The sequence below is a fragment of the Equus asinus genome, chromosome 10 (genome assembly GCF_041296235.1).
Source record: "Equus asinus isolate D_3611 breed Donkey chromosome 10, EquAss-T2T_v2, whole genome shotgun sequence".
NCBI classification, from domain to species: domain Eukaryota; kingdom Metazoa; phylum Chordata; class Mammalia; order Perissodactyla; family Equidae; genus Equus; species Equus asinus.
In genome coordinates this window covers 96,821,824-96,834,531 of record NC_091799.1, presented here as the reverse complement: position 1 = coordinate 96,834,531, position 12,708 = coordinate 96,821,824, and the positions used below count along the sequence as shown (strand labels likewise).

The following is a 12,708-nucleotide window of genomic DNA, read 5'->3' as shown; positions in this document are numbered from 1 at the left end:
AGGCTCAGTCCCCTTGGCCGCGTTGCAGGCGGCTCTGGCATCCGCATTATTTTTAATTGTGATGTAGCCATGTGTTCACTTGCATCCTTTCCCTCCCCAGCCCTTTTCCTGAGTCTGTAGAATTTTGAATTTACTAGAAGAGTGACTATTAAACCACTGTTCTTAGAGATAGATTAGTTTCCTACTGTCTCAAAAATAATTAGACCATTTCTGTCCCGGATTATGGAGCAGATTGTTTTCAGAGAGGGAGAGGGGTGCGTTAGTCAGCTCAGCTGCCATAACAAAATACCACAGGCCGCATGTCTTCAACAACAGAAATTTATTTTTTCAGAGGTCTGGAAGCTAGAAGTCCCAGATCGAGATGTCAGCAGGGTTGGTTTCTTCTGAGGCCTCTCTCCTTGGCTTGCAGACGGCCGCCCTCTTGCTGCCTCTTCATGTGGTCGTCCCTCTGTGTGTGCATCCCTGGTGTCTCCGTGTGTGTTTGAATTTCCTGTTCCTACAAGGACACCAGTCCTGTTAGGTTAGGACCTACCCTAACAACTTCATTTTAACTTAATTACCTCTTTAGAGACCTTGTCTCCAAATACAGTTACTTTCTGAAGTACTGGGGGTTGGGACTGCATCATATGAATTTGGGGGGACCCAATCAGCCCATAACAAGGGGGCTGCTCAAGTGAAGCCTTAGGAAATTAGCAGTACAACAGAGAGGCTGTGTGGAGGGCTGGCAGAGTGCCAGGCACTGGACTGCTTTTCTTTTCAGTTCATCCTCAAGAGACCCCCATGGAGGTTTATACTGTTATCCTCCCCATTTTATAAGAAAATGGAGGCATGGAGAAGTTAACTTGACCAAGCTTAGTAGGTGATGGAAAATGGGATTTTAAAAACAGGAGTCATGCTTCAGGGCTCAAGTTCTTAACCACTGTGCATCCTGCTCTCCATACAAGCTGGAAGGACCTTTGGTCCAGGGAGGAAGCTGTAGCCTCAGGAGATACACTAAGTTGCCCAAAGCAGCCATCACTTGGGGAAGAGCTGCTTTCAAGGAGCCGGGCTCTCAAGTCTGCTACCCTCCAGACTGCTTGCTTTCCTGTAGCTGCATACATTCCGAGAGGCCATGACCCCTCCAACCATCCCTTTCTGATTTGAATTATGATATGATAATTTCACTTGTTTTCTACCACCTAAAGAAGTCATCTTAAAATCTGTCCTTTTTTCCTTCTCTTGGGCCACTTCTCTCCTCTCTCCTCCCCGCCCTTCCCCCCCCCCGCCTCCCCCCTCCTCCCCCCCCCCCCCCCCCCCGCCCAACACAGAACTTCACCCTCAGTGGGCTTGTTGTGACTAAATGAATTACAACCAATTACAAAAGTAAAAACATTTTTTTTTATCAATTTGCATCCAGGAGTAAAAGGTTTTTCCTCCACAACCCATCTCCACTTTCCCTCCCCCACAAAAAGTCAAAAGCCACACTTGGTCTTCCTTGAAAGAGCGGGGGAAGTAGCTTCCTGTTGGGTCCTCCATTCTCGCTGACCCTCCCTGAGTGATTTTTGTGGTCTGCATCCTCACTCTCTGAAATTTCACAGAACTGAGACATCAAAAGCACATGGGTATTGGTTGTCAGGGGCCGGGACATTGCTCTAATGTCGTGAGCACTATTGTTCTTGTTGTATTTTTATGGAACGCAGTTGTGAGGTCTCCATCTCAGGTTGCCATTCTGCAGTAATCCACAGAGCTGATGCATACAGAGAATGTCACACAGCGAGTTAAAGTGAAATGTGAAAAAGGAGTACTTGAATGTTTGTTTTGTTAAAGCAAGAGAAAAACCCACATCATTTGTGAAAAGATAGCAAGCAAAGCACTGAAAAGGAGCCTATCGAGTTTTTGGCACCAAAATGAAGTGTGTGAATGCCTGCATAAAGGTGCTTTTGTGAGTTGGCAACTGTGCTGGAGAGCAGCAGGAACTAGTGTGCTGAATGGAGCCCTCAGAAGCAGGGTTTAGTCATCCCGTCCGTTCCTCCAGAGCAGGAGCTGTTATCTGTGGGGTAGGAAACGGGACAAAACGTCCCCTGAACAGGAGTATCTTTGTGCGTGGAACCTGAGAAATGATGCTGGTGGTGCAGCTGTGCTGGGGCCCGCCCTGCAGACCTGCTGTGCCGAGAGGAAGCCGGGGAGAGAGGCGGGCTGGGGGTGGGGACGGAGAGCAGCCTGGAATGGGAATCGCTCTCCTGATCAAGCCGCAGGGCTCTCCCAAGTTCCCGCATCCCCACAGCAGAACTGCCTGCTACTCCTAATAACCGGGGTTTCAGCACCGGCTTGAAGATAGACTACCAAAAACTTATCAGGATTATTGATGGTGTATAAGTCTCAAGAACACACTAGTTTTTAGAGGAAATTACAAATAATATTCCTCATAGTTCTGTCGTTCGAGTTTCGATCTCAAGATGTAGGTGACATTGTTTTATGTATCCCATCTTTTGCTTTTGAGATTTTGGAGACCTTTCATCCTTCATTGACTGCCTAATTATTAATGTTTGTTTCCTCTTCAAAAAGTACTACAATCATAATAGGAAGATGTTAGGTCCCTTGGCTCATCTGAATTTTAGTTTTACAAATAGCATTCTTTAAGTATATTTTTACTTTTAGTCCTGATTTTAAAAGCAAGATTTGTATATGGACCGTTTTTACTGTGGGTTTGTGGGGGTTTTTTTGAGACTTCCTTTGGCGAAAATGACCTTGTATTGTTTTGGACAGATTAATAACGGGACCTTGAACATTGAAGCTCTAATTTTAAATATTTGAAGAATAGTTATCACAAGAGAAGGTTACATGGGAAGTGATGGAGGGGGCATGAATTTTGACCAAAAGAATTTCTTTTCAGCCAGTTTAAATAAAGATACCTTTATTTTCATGAGAATGAGATTGACTGTTATAATTTTGCCCCACAAATGTTCAGACAAATAATGATTTTATATTCCTTCAGTATATTTTTTCAGTAAATCATAGATCCATTTATTCACAGGTCATTAATTTGCCTAATATATTTCTTTTCCTACAAAACTTCTTCTCTGACTTTGCCTATTTTTCTCTGGTAACTTTAACAATCTCAATTTCTTTAGCTATTTGCATTTATATAATGTAACACTCAATTTTTTAATTTTTTTAAAGTTTCTATTTTGAAATAATTTTAGACTTAGAGAAAAGTTGCAGAAATAGTGCAGAGAATTCCTGTAGCCCTTTACCTAGCTCCCTCCGTGTCACATGTCACATGACCCTGGTTCATTGATCAAAATCAGGAAACCAACCCTGATGCAGCACTGTAACTAAGCCATGCCTTATTTGGATTTTGCTTTAATGTCATTTTTCTGGACCCACATCTTATTTCGTTTTTTCCGATTGGTGGTGATTCCACCACCATTTTTGTTTTTCATGATCTTGACACTTTTGACATATTATTGGTCCTTTATTTTGCAAGATGTCCCCCAATTTGGGTTTATCTGATGTTTTCTCATGATTAAATGAAGTCCATGCATTTTTGGCAAGATTACCACAAAAATAACATTGTACTCTTCTTAGTGCCTCATGTCAGGGGGCCTGGGGGAACCTCGATGTCTCATTGCTGGTGGTGTGACCTTGATCATCTGGTTAAAGCAGTGTCTGCAGATTTCTGCACTAGAAAGTTAGTGTTCTCTTTGTAGTTCATAAACACCTGTGGGAGATACTTGAAACCACGCAAATATTCTGTTTCTCATCCTGCCTTCACCCACTTGCTTTAGCATCCCTCAGTGGTTCTTGCCTGCAGCAATTGTTACTATGAGTGCTTGCCTACTGTGATTTTCTGTTTTCCTCATTACTTTGGAATATTTTTTTTTTTTAGGAAGATTAGCCCTGAGCTAACTACTGCCAATCCTCCTCTTTTTGCTGAGGAAGACTGGCCCTGAACTAACATCCATGCCCATCTTCCTCTACTTTGTATGTGGGACACCTACCACAGCATGGCTTGCCAAGCGGTGCCATGTCCACACCCAGGATCCGAACGGGTGAAGCCCAGGCCGCCGAGAAGCAGAACATGCGAATTTAACCACTGCGCCATCAGGCCGGCCCCTGGAATTTTATTAGTTGGAATTCCATAAGGAAGAATGGTCCCTCTGCCTCATCTATTTACTCAATTATTTATATCAGTATGGAGTCATGGACATTTATTTTATTCAGTGATCCATAACCCAATACCATCATTATTTATTTTGTTGCTCAGATTGTCCCAACTTTGGCCTTAGGAGCTCCTTCTGTTTGGCCTCTGTGTACTTTGCTCATACGCTATCATTTTTGGAGCGCTTCCTTGCTTTTTGGAACTACAAGATGCTCCCAGCTCATCTTGTGTTTTCCTTGCCACACTCCTGGATCGAGCATTTTTCTAAGAAGCTCTGGAGTTCCTTTTATTGCAGAATGGTATTAAAAACTAAGATCAGGGTTCTAGGTGTGCTCATTGCCACATAGTGTCATGACTTTTAGGTCTTCTCAGCACACCTGTGCGTGTACCTATCCATGTGGATACAATGTGTATAGTCATAGTCTGTCTCCCTCTCTGTCTATCTTTGTGTGTGTGTGTGTGTGTGTGTGTGTACGGAGAGAGAGAGAGAGAGAGAGAGAGAGAGAGAGAGAAACATGTTCATATCATACTGAAACCTTTGACTCCTACCCAACAGCACAGGGTTCCTTCTGGCCTTCCGCCTTTCCTAACTTGTACCCTTTTTTTCCTTCAGTGAGACATCTGCATCTCATTATCCCAAATATATTTACTTATTTGTTCAATCCTGATCTTTCTTTTTTTTTTTTTTTAAGATTTTATTTTTTCCTTTTTCTCCCCAAAGCCCCCCGGTGCATAGCCGTACATTCCCCGTTGTGAGTCCTTCTAGTTGTGGCATGTGGGATGCCGCCTCAGCGTGGTTTGATGAGCAGTGCCATGTCTGCGCCCAGATTCGAACCAACGAAACACTGGGCCGCCTGCAGCAGAGCATGTGAACTTAACCACTCAGCCACGGGGCCAGCCCCAATCCTGATCTTTCTAGACACCCATTTTGTTCCTCTTTGGAAATTGACTATTTTCTTTACCTAAAATGACTTGACTTTAAGAGTCTCAGCTCCACTTATTCTCACTGTAGTAACTTCAGAATTGCTCACCCGTACCCCAGTGAGATCAAACATACAGTTCTTTTTGTCTTTGGTTTTACAGTATACAATCGAAATCCTGTCACTTGGCTGACTTCTCTTCCTCACTACCCTCTTTACATGTGGTTGTGTTTTTCCTTTGAAATATAGCTAGGTTCATTCGTTGCGGTGGTTTACCTTCCGTTTTGAGCACATACACCCCCAGTCCTGCTTGATTTTAATTATTTATTTGGGGGATATGTGAAACATAACCATGGTTCCAAGAGCCAGCGTTCAGCTTTCTGAGATGTCTCTCATTTTTTCTTCCCAACATCCCTTGCCATTGGTCCTTACAGACAAACGTCTTTAAAAGCACCGTCTTCAGCAGTGGATTTTCTATTTTCTTTGTGACACTTTTAATTGTACACCCAGCCATCAAATGAAAGTATCAAAAACACACCAAAGATACCAAAAAACAGAATGTCTTGTTTTCCTTCGCATACTTCACTTTTTAATTTCTACATTACGTGTCTTCTGGTCTGCCAAATGCCTATAATGCTCGTCTTTAACCCACCCCGTTTAGTCCACCTCCTTTCCTTGCAAGGCCCAGCTCCATCTGTTCTAAACTGATCTCACTATTTCATTCCTCTCCTAGGTCCTGGTCATTTAAAACCCAGACGATTGTCCTTTTTCCTGACCACCATTCCTTACTCGACAACATTCTCACACTGCAGAGGCGCATCGTGCGCCCAAAGCTTTAACCTCCTTCTGCACCATCTCAGCTTCTCAGTCTCTTCCCATTTCCTTTCTGATCATGGCACATTATCACTTCCTTTAAAACTTCTCCCAGTTCCTGAAGTCCCCAGCCTCTGTTCTCACCGTCTTCTCCTTCCCACCCTTTTGGCCACGGTTCTCCCCAGCTTTCCCCCGCACACTGTCTGCTGAGGTCACCTTTGGGTCTTTCTTGCCTGAACTTTGGTTCAGACTTAGAACAGACTCCTGGTCGTACCACCAAGGTAGAAATAAGTCTTAAAGTTCAAAACTTATTTCCGGGAAGCTTTCGCCAGTTGTATGAACTTCCTCCCTTTTCCCGTTCTTCTCAACACCTTTCCCATCCCTCTCACTTACTGACATCAGTGCTTCTCTTGGTTCCGTGCTTCTCAGTGGGGTGCGTTAGGTTATCGCTCTTCCCAGGTAGGGCGTGGTATCTTTACGTGGCATAATGATCGTTACTTACTTCATAAAGTGCCACGTTGCCTGGTGAACGCTCTACAATCTCACACTTCCGTGTTTAGAAGGAAGGAGGGGAGGAGAGCTTCCGTTGTTCCTTCTTCCTGCTACGTTTCTCTGACAGATGTGAACTTGAAATTTGAAGACAGCAGTCACTGGGGAAACTTCCCCTATGTCTTAGCCAAAATTATTTCATTCATTTTTAAGCAACATTCCCCTCCTCTTTAGTAGAGAACATATGTTACACATAAAGTAATTAATTTCCCTGACAGCTCTTTTTTTATTTTTTAATTAATAGCCTTTTCTTAGCAGTCCTGTTTTTGGAAAGGGACAAAGTAAAATATTTAATAAAGGTTGTAGCAAATGAAATCTCAGAATGTCAATTAACTTGATTTCCTTTAGGACATAATTTTTACTGCTTTTTTGCCAATAAGAGAGAAGGTTATTTGTTTCGTAATAAAAGTTTTCTTTTCTCGCATAAAAAGTGCTCTGTGCAGAATTTCGCCTCTTGCTTGGTTCTGGCGTAAGTACGCCATTGGGATCTATCATGGGACCATTTATGGGGAAGAACAACTATATGCTTTGCTTTGGGTCTTTTAAGAATATGAGGCCAATGTGGGCCCGTAAATGCCGAATCCCACTGTGTAGCAGTTTGCTTTGGGGAGGGATTATAGTGCCGGAGACTGCTTTTTCTGGGCGCCCTGGGCTGCTTCTCTTCTTTTTTATAGTTGTTAATGGTCTTAGACTCAGACTTAAACTTAAGGAAACTAGACATCTATGCTGTTTTCACATTTTGTCCTTTGAGAACTTTTTAAATTTACTTTGCAACAAATGGGGGAGTAAGGGAGAGAGCCCAAGGTCTACTTTTTTATAACTAAGGAGCTAAAAAAGGTGACACTCTTCTTAGCAAAGCAGTAACACAACACAAAGTCATTTATACCATCAGGGTAGATAAAGCAGAAAGGAGAGTTATTCATAAAAAGAACTCAGGAAGGTAGTGCCTGATTTTATTAAGGTAAATGTAGGCTTCGGTAAATCATACCCCCTCAGAAAATGCTTAAGTAACTGAGGGCCACATTGTAATTTTAACTGTAAAGAAAATTCCAGGTGAGCGTGCGTCAGAGCAAGAGATGGGCCGTCACCGTTTGGAAAGCACAGTGTGTGCTGCTTGAATTAATGAGAAACAGGAGAGCACATCCACTTACCATAGGGTTGCAAAGTTAGACTTCATGACTGTTACCCAGTGGATGCTCTCCAACGAAGCCATTGTGCTCTCCGAGACAAGGGAGAGAACACATGGAAACTTTCAAATAAAGAGAGAGGATTTATGTAGGCTAGAGAAAATAGCCAGTTTCCAAAAAGGGCAGAAATGAGCTTTTAAGATGCTTTACTAAAAACACCTTCACAAATCACATATAAGGATATTTATTTTCACTTGTATGGCTGCTTCTCATAAGGAAGAGTGAAGATATGTTTTTAATAAGTGAGGAGTGGCATTGTAGCACAGTGATGTCACCAGTTGGCTATAGACGGAATTACGTTTCTTTTTGTTATCAAGTCACATCAGGAGGCACTGTCGGTTGTATGTCTCAGAGAAGACCTCCACCCAAAGCTGCGCAAAGCCCCAAGTCAGAAAGCCTGGCGTGGGGAGAGACCCATCACTTGACATTTCACTGAGTAAGGAAATCACACTATGAGCTAGTGTAGGAGAGGAGAAACATCTGGCTCACAGTGCGCCCGAGGAATTTCCTTGAGCTCCAATTAGAGTCACTGTGGTAGAATGTAATCCACGGCGTCTGGATATTCCCACATGTGAAACCCAACTGTAAAGCAGTGCTCAGAAGCAGGCAGAGGGAGCGGCCGTCCACCGGGAGGGGAGCTGCACTCCCGCCATGGCTGGGCCCTCCAGCTGCACGGTCCCCACCCGTGTGCCTGCCGCTTCCCCCATCCCAGCCTGCTTCTGAGTGGCTGTTGTTGCACTGTCTTCTGATTTTGCAGAAGAGCGGGTTACTCTGGCTGCTGTAGGGATAGAGAGGGTAGGGGTTCTGAGCCTCAGTCTCAAGTCAGCTCGGCGCTCACCATGCCAAATGGAATTAAGCCGGTTGATCCGCTGGACTCGCTTTCCTCCGTCAGCTCAGCCTACCACAGCAGCGGGCAGCCCAGCACCTGCAAGTACTGGATCCTCGACCTAGGTACCCACGCTTCCTGCACATGCCCCGCCAGCCTGCTCTCCCTCTGCCTGTTTTCTTTCAGGTGGCTGCTGGAACGATTGTTGTGTGCTTTCAAGCAGCAATGTTTTGTGCTGTAACACTGAAGTGTGTTATCTGATGACTGCCTGTGAGAGGGGACTGTGTGGGGATGTTATGGGGGGACCTCTAGCAATGGGATGAGAAACAAACTGTGCTCTGTGCAGTCATCCGTTGATTGATCGGTTGGTTGAAAGCCTTTCTTAGTATCTGGGACTGCTTTTGATGATTCTTTTTTCTTGTAAATGGATATAAACAGTCTGAAGTTATCTGTGCTGTAAATTACCTTCTTAGGATTTTAGTTGATCTTATGTCTGTTTCAGGTTTAATTTTGTTTGAGGCTTTTCAGGCAATTCAAGAAAATGGCAGTGTCCTGCATTTATATTTATATTCTCTGGTTCCTTCTGTTAAGAACTGCAGCCATATAATAAGATGATATAAAGTTAAATGGGGGAAGGGGTCTCCCAGTAATCACCAGTATATTTCAAGGGAGTGTATGTGCTGGGTTCTGGCTTTATATACAGAACTGGAGTCAAGACAAGAAAATTTGATTCCTGCAAAGGTCATCGAGAAGCACATAGGCTCCACGTTGAGGCAAAGGCAATAGGATGCAAAGAATGAAGTGAGGGAAGGTACTGGGTCTGGGGATCCCCTCGGAACCCCTGCCCCGCAGTGCTCCGAGGAGGCTCACTTTCCAGCAGTGACCCTTGACATCTGTCCAGACCGTGCCACCATTACGATGAGTCTCTCACAGGCTGTCTCCTGCGTACCCGCGGGGATGGCTTCCACCAGGATTTTGGTCCTGGCCTCATGCACTCTTAGTGCTTGCCTCCACTCTTTCCAGCCATTATTCACATGTGCTTCAGAAGTGGGCAGCCCAAGGGAGGGGGCTGACGGCATCTGGTGAGACCTTCTGGACACATCCAGTGTACTGTGAGCTCAAGAGAGAAGGGTCGGGGTGAAGGGACCCGCCAAAAAAGGGGGCATCCAAGGAAAAGGGAGGCGCAGAAAATGTGCTTGCAGCACCTAAAGGGGAAGGGACACTCTTTACATGTTTGTTCATGAAATACCAAGGAAAACAGCAAAATTATCTTTGACTAATGGGTTCTGGAGGAGGTAAGTGTTGGCTGTGTAAATGTTGAATTTGTTGGCATGAACATTGTTTTTGATAATATTCCTCGTATTTTTTGTTCATAAAGCTATCAAGACATTTTTAAAAGTCACTGACTGTAACTTTTATCATATTTGTGTTCATTAAAGTGTTCAAGAATGGCCTCCCTCTGTGGAGGGGTCCAGGCTGGGCAGGTCCGGTAGTGACACTGCGCACTAGGAATTCTGCACTGGGTGTGTGAAAGTAGATGATCCATAAGATCTCTTCACTGAAAATAATGACGTCTGTGCACTGAAAAGAACAGTTGACAATGTCGAAAGTCTGATTCCAGGTCTCAGCCACTCAGTAGTTCTGGGTCTCAAGTAAACTGCCTTCTCTCTCTGAACTTTCTTTGTCTGCAAAATGGGAATAACAACAGAGCATCCCTCTCAATGTATCATAAACATCCCCAAAGAATATTTTAATGAACAATTTTGCTAAGAAGAAATGGATTTTAAGAAGACATAGCATTCTTATAGAGAGAATTTTGAATCCTAGCAATATTTTAGTTCCTTACAAATTCTTCTGAAAGGACATTATTAAACTATCTTTTTTAAATACTAGAGGATAGTTATGCTATTATGTCTTTGCTTTCCCCTAGATATATTTCTATACTGGGAATTCTCAAAGCATAATGGAAACTCCGGGCAATGTTATCTAAGCTGTCACCACAGAACTTTTAAGCTAACACAAATTTGGAAAGAAATGGATGTCCACTGGGATTCTCATGAAAAAAAAAAAAGCAATAGTCTCTTCACAGTAAAGGATAGAGGAAAAGCAAAACTCTAGTTTGATTTTTTTTTTCCTGGAGCAATAAGACTGTTCATCTCTTTCCAAACCTTTATAGTAATTCCAAGACAATTTCCTGAATGCCATGTTATAGCAGAGTGATATTTTAATACATTCTTATTCCACTTATTAAATGGATTATGGGGAAATATATGTGCATCAGATTTGAAAAGGAAAAAATATTTCAAGTAATATCCAAGAAGTAAATCCACAGTAACTTTCAAATGCCCAGTAAATCATAGAGAGTGATTGCAAAGCCTTCTTTATACCCAAAGCAATCTGGGGGTTCATTTATTGGAGTACCTTGTAGTGGGGCATTCTCCTTGTCCAAATGTGAATTAGTCTTGCTTGGAATAATCTGCGTGCAAGCACAGTTTATTTGCAGATGTTGCCGTTACCAGTAACTTACACAGCCATATGCCCGGAGAGCTTTACTGCTAAGCCGTTGTTAGGGAAAGAACTCGAGAGAAGGTAAGGTCAAGAAGAACTATAAATTATCTTTTAAGAGGGTTCCTCTGGGAGAGCCCAGCATCCTGATAAGATAGTGAACTATGGAATTTGTTCTCACTCTGAACTAAGTCTGCCCTTTTATAGGGCACATGGAATCTCTTCCAGTGCTGCACGCGTTCCCCGGACTGAGGAAGAACGTACTGCAGTGAAGCCCTAACATTAAGCAGATCCATGTACGAGTGAACTGTGGGCCTTATCATTCTTCTTGAACTCTCAAGTCTTTTTTGATGGGGAGTGTGGATTCTCGCCAGTGCAGTTTTGTTTTTATAAATTAAAGGAAAACGTTCAAAGACTAAATATAGGAAAGACCTTTCTTTGCTGAAACACATAAGGAGAACCTGTTCTGAAAGTGGGCAGGGAGGTTCGCAGCGGTGCCCCTCACCTCCAGGAGGCCAGAGCGCGGGGCATTCAGTTTCCTGGGAGTAAATGAAAAGCCCAGGAGTGCTCAGCACAGTATTGCATTGTTTCAACTGCGAACATGGATTGTTTCACGCAAGTTACTGTGCAAATTAGGTTCTGTCTCAAATCTTTTTTGCTCTTTAAGTATTTTTAAATGAATCTGAGTTTAATACTCTATATGCATGATGATACAAGGGGAATAGTGTGTTACTGTAGAAGTCAGACCACCATTGTTCTTGTCTTGACTCGCCCCTGCCAATGTGGCCTTGGCTAAATCCTCGTTAGTCTCACTCAAATGCAGTTTCCTCACCTGCAAAAACAGGAGGACGCTTACTGCTGCTATGGTTATTATGTTCTCCAAGACTACATTAAAGGTTATTTTTTTTCCTTTTAAGCAAACTGCAATTTTAAAATAATTCTCATTTATTTTGTCACTTTTCACTAATCAAAGATGTGTTTAATTGTCTCTCTGAGCTTATGGTGACAGTTTTGGGAAAAAAGACAAAACATTGTTGCTCACTGAATTTATATATTTTTCCAGTCAAAAAACACAGATACTCAAAATTATTTGGCTTTATTTAGAGTGAATATAAAATTTTTAAATATTAAAATTTTTTGAAGTTAATATTAAAAGTATACTGAAAAGTTCTCTCAAAGTGCCCTGGAAGCCTAAAGCTCCCAGATTAGGAGGCTTCAGATGAAATGGCCTTTCCTGGTTCTGGAATTCTCTCCTCTCTGGTGGAGGAGCAGGCTTGCCCCTCCTCAGCTGCAGTCTGTCTTTGGGATGTGCTCTCTAAGTACATCCTGCACACAGCTTTGGGGGAGCACAAATTTATGACTTTCATGCTGAAGAATTTCCTCCAGGTTCTCAGAGTTGGCCCCTCGGGTGAGCGAGTGAGTCCGTAAACCCAGCCTGGTCCGCCTGGGAGCACGGGGTGATGAGCCTCAGAACTCGGCAAGTCCCCTGAGGCTCCCTCCATTTCCTCTTCCTGTCTCCAAGGAGTCAGGGGTGGGTGGTGAGGGACCACAGCCCAGATGCTCCTAGTCATTTTTTACAGTTCTCAAATAAATCTATACAAAGGTGAACAAAGCGTATCACCTCAAAGTATATAGCTTCTATGAAACTATACACTAACTGTAAAAAAAAAAAAGAGCATTGGAAAGTTCACAAACATGGAGCAGCAGAGAAAGAAATAGCACTGTTAAGCAACTGCTGATAATATTTGGGCACATTTTCTTCTAGTC

General features: G+C 43.1%; 1 protein-coding gene and 1 long non-coding RNA gene across 7 annotated transcripts in view; one reads left to right on the top strand and one right to left on the bottom strand.

The window, feature by feature from the left end:
• TRIO (trio Rho guanine nucleotide exchange factor) overlaps window positions 1-12,708 on the top strand; it is a 356,110-nt gene that overhangs the window by 284,505 nt on the left and 58,897 nt on the right. The gene's annotated exons all lie outside the window — the stretch shown is intronic.
• On the bottom strand, window positions 301-6,438 carry LOC139046445 (uncharacterized). Its single transcript, XR_011506535.1, has 2 exons — window positions 6,268-6,438; window positions 301-496 (listed from the first exon to the last, which is right to left on the bottom strand). It is a non-coding gene; the product is annotated as an uncharacterized lncRNA (long non-coding RNA).